The following is a 4,659-nucleotide window of genomic DNA, read 5'->3' as shown; positions in this document are numbered from 1 at the left end:
CTCTAAAAGCCTAGGATTGGAATTGGCACACCATCACTTCTGCCACACTGCATTGGCCAAAGCAAAGTCACAAATCCAGCCTAGATTCAGAGAATGGGAAAATGGACTTCACCTTTGAACAGAAGAAGACACATTACAAAGAGTGTAGATATATGGAAGTATGAACGATTGTGACCATTTTTGACATGTATCACAAATATCATAAAAATTGCATTTAGGAGGTATTGGGTATGATATTAAGGATATAAGAGATGATATTCAAAATGTCAAAAGAACAACCAGTAGGGAATGAACACTAAACATTCCAGAACGGATGACAACTATAAACAATAGATAAAGCCACATTAACGTGTACTCATTGACTTGAAGGATGTGATACGCAAGACAAATATAAGCTCAAAAGATACAACAAGTTACCTTATCATTGGCTGGAGCTTTGAATTTCTAGCAAAGGACTCAAGTTAAATCTGAATAGCTTCAAACTTAAGTAGACCCAAAGGCCTACTTTGTGTTTTTCCAGTGGAAACCTGAACTTGATTCTCAGATCTTTTCAATCCTCTGCCTGGAAAGGTCATATCCACCAAATATGAAGCAAAATATCCAAAGGGACAGTCACAAAAGAGATGGTTTGCCTCAAAGCCTAAACTTGTCTACCTCATGCCTTCTCAGATCAGGGCAGAAGCATAGGGCTTCTCAGATTAGTCACAGAATGGGAAGGGGGGAAAAAGGCATCTAAAGAGAAGAAGACAGTGAGAGTTTATCCCACTGGCTGCCTTACCCTTTGGTGAGGGATGAGAGAGCCCTGGGTGAGTCTACACTCTTAAGGAAGAGACTTAGGCTTTATCTCACTTGTCTAACTTCCTAGAGGGAGGAGTCCAGAAGGGAACCCATTCTTGTACAACAAATATTTCAGCCCAGTGCAGTGATTCCATCCACTGATATAGAGTGGCCAATAAATTATGCTTAAACCTGAATATCTATACCAAAGCCTTGCTTTTGGTTTAGAGTAAGGGGTGGGTAAGGAAGAAGAACAGAGGGAAGACTAGAGGCCAATGCTATATGCTGCTTACCATTTCACAAAATACTTGTGCACACAAATTCTCTTAATACATCCTGAACTTTCGCAAACCCCTGTGAATTTACATTAACAGTCAATTTTGCATAAAGTGTCTCTATTTACTGTATTCATGTCAGGTGGGATTCTATGGTTGCAAGCAACAGAAACCAATGCTAACTTAAGGAATTTGCTGGAAGCTTATGAGATAGCTCACAAAATCAAAGGAAAGCCAGAATCACCAAGACAGCTGTTAGGATCTAGACAGCAAGAACTAATGGCCATTTCTTCCAGGTGCCAATGATAGGATAAATCAGCTTCAACATTTTTTATCCTTGTATCATGTGATGTAAGAACCAAATTTCAGGGAAACAATGTTTAGCTGACCTAGTTTGATTGCATGCTCATCCACTGGACAGAGAAAAGCATGGCACCAAACAAAGGACTCATTTGAGAAGAGAAGACTCATTTCTCATTTTCCAAAAGAATAGGAAAGTTTGCAGGGTCATCCAAAAGAGTCCACTGTAATATCATAGCCACAGTATCATTAAAGTGCTGAGTGAAGACATGCAGTGAGGTTAAGGTGGCCTGGGGACTGTAATATGTAATAGGCTAACAGACAACCTCAGAAGAATGTATTAAGTTAGAACAGTCTATTTGGATAGCTGAGAAATTCAGTAAATTTGCATAACACAATTGCTCTAAAAATGTGCCTGGCACTTGTTTTGAGCAGGCAAGTTAGACAAAGAGACAAAAAAATGATTGCCATGAAGGAGGAAGTTTTTTTCTTCTACTCACAATCCCCTAGAAATAGGAGGCATGCCATGCTACACCACACCATACAGGGCCACAGAGGGAAGCACCAAAGCAAGATGAGCCAGCAGAGAGAGGGGCAAACTGTAGGCAGGAGCTTTTATTGAAGTTTACAGAGAAAGGAATGGGAGAAGCAAGGTAAGCAAGAAGTACAAACTTATGATTGGATAGTCTGAATAATTTTGATAGTCTCTAGACTGTAGGGATGGTTCCCAGTTGTCCAATACCTGGTCCTGTGGTGATTAGGGCAGGAGATAATATCCCAGACTGAAGAAGTATGCGAAAAGGAAATTGGTGGAGGGTGTTGTTTGCACATCAAAAGTATGCTGGCAGGAAAGTTGTTTGCCCCTCTAGGAATTAGTTAACCCTGGGAGGGTGGTTCCCCAGATCTGTAAGGCCCCAACTGTCAGAGCAGCAATAATATAGAAAGTAAGAAAAAATAGTTAAAGCAACTATATTCTTTGGGCAGCCATGTGAAGACGTATAAAGATACTAGATAAGTGCTTTACTACAGAGCCTCATTCTAAGTTCCATTTTACTGACCATCCAATATGCTGCAGGCATAGTCTGTTGAACCTCCTTCCACCACTCCAGTTCCTCTTCCTTTCCTCTAGCTTTGTTTATTGTGGCTATAGCAACTGTTTTATTATAACCACAGTTATTGTCTGAATTTGCTTTTAAACATGATAATATGGTATAGCCAACCATATTTTAATAATCTATTTTAAGATATTAAAAATCTTATTTATATTATAGATTTATGGATGTATGATCTTCCAAACTGATGCCAACATATAATAAATCGCCAGAAATTTTACAATGTTTAGCATGTGAAACTAAGTCTAATTTTTTTTTTCTACTTTGATGTTCCTCAGTCTTCACATTTGTTTCAACTCCTCTACTAGAATCACATTCTTATTTATTTTCTCTCTGGGCATTCTTGAGATATTTCTGCTCAGTAGAAATACAATATCAAGCTTCACTGTTTTATTAAATATATCAGACATCAGACTCTCTGGGTAGTGAGCCAAAAGTTGCCAAAGGATATATTTCTTTTGTCTGCTGTGAATTATGCCAGCAGGCTCAATAGAGTGGTAAAGACTGTGTGTTTTATATTATTAACTGAATATGTGAGAACTGATCTTTGCAAGGACCTAATTGTCCTATAGCCTTATGCCATCATCGAGAGAGATGTAAGCATTTTTTATTTTCTCCACAGATGAAGTGTATGTTTTCTTTGGCTTTACTTCTATTGAGTTTGGTTAATCCCTTTCAAACCAGGAGACTCAGACTTAATATATATACTCTCCTTTGCACAAAAATCTTCAATATTTTGCACTTATTAACACACAGTTTATCTGTCATTTTAACTGTGGTCACCCGAATTATGCCGATTTATACTTAACCATACCAAATTTCATTTGTGATTCTGATTTTGTTTTTTGATTTTCAACAGCAGTTGAAAGTGAGTTAGCATAGTACTTTGAATAGTTTCTTTTGTAAATAGTGATGATGTAATGTTCCTCCACAATTATTTCCTTTAAAGTTATTTAGTTTTTATATTGATAGAAAAGGAAACTCAGCCAACATTGACTTTCTACATTTTAAATTAATTCTCCAGTATCTTCACATGACTATGCCTTCTCCTAAATTTCAAGCTTTTAAGTCTGAATTTTACACTTCCTCATTGCATAAACCTGGAAAAATTACTTTCTTCTTTTATTTCCATCTCCCCATATAGGAAAGTTAATAATTTAGCTACCATAGATTATACTGTGAAATTCCATTAAGAAACCACCATGGTGGTATGCTGCTTTGGGAGAGAGAAGAACCTCCATAAATAATGGGTTGCACCAGTCTTCCTCCTAACACTTCTCCATAAGCCCACTATTCTGATACACAGGTTTCTGCCCAGTTCCAGAGTTTCACATTTTCTTCTTTTATGAAGTAACCAGTTCCCATGAAGCTTAGTTATATACTGCTCATTCTCAGTGTCTCTACTTCCTAAATAAACATATGGAATGGATTCAAACTCCTGAACTCTGGGAACTTCAATAAACTGAGATTGTTTAAAGAAAACTCTTAGTGAATCATTATGCTATCCCTCCCCCATGAGGATGCAGACTGTTAGCTTGAAAGGACTATAAAGAACATCCAGCCCAATCTCTGCATTTTAGAGATGAGAAAACTGAGCTTTTGGGAGCTTGAGTAATCTTGAAATTTGCCCAAATTGACAAGACTAGTAAGTGGCAGATCCGTATGTGTATAGTTTCAAAAGCATGAAATATTGATAATTACTTCATTTTCATTAGTTTCTTTTTTAAAAGTATCTTAAGACTGGGGCTTCCCTGACGGCGCAGTGGTTGAGAATCTGCCTGCCAATGCAGGGGACACAGGTTTGAGCCCTGGTTCGGGAAGATCCCACATGCCGCGGAGCAACTAAGCCCGTGCACCACAACTACTGAGACTGCGCTCAAGAGCCTGCAAGCCACAACTACTGAGCCCACGTGCCACAACTACTGAAGTCCACGCACCTAGAGCCCATGCTCCGCAACAAGAGAAGCCACCGCAATGAGAAGCCTGCACACCACAATGAAGAGTAGCCCCGCTCACTGCAACCAGAGAAAGCCTGCACGCAGCAGCGAAGACCCAATGCAGCCAAAAATAAATAAATAAAATAAATAAATTTATTTAAAAATAATAATAATAAAAGTATCTTAAGACTAATATAGCCTGGTTAAATTTTTGAAGTCTCAAAACACAACTAAGGGAGTTTCCTGGTGGCCTAGTGG

Source organism: Balaenoptera musculus, chromosome 1, assembly GCF_009873245.2.
Source record: "Balaenoptera musculus isolate JJ_BM4_2016_0621 chromosome 1, mBalMus1.pri.v3, whole genome shotgun sequence".
Lineage (NCBI taxonomy): Eukaryota > Metazoa > Chordata > Mammalia > Artiodactyla > Balaenopteridae > Balaenoptera > Balaenoptera musculus.
Note: the sequence above shows the minus strand (reverse complement) of the source record.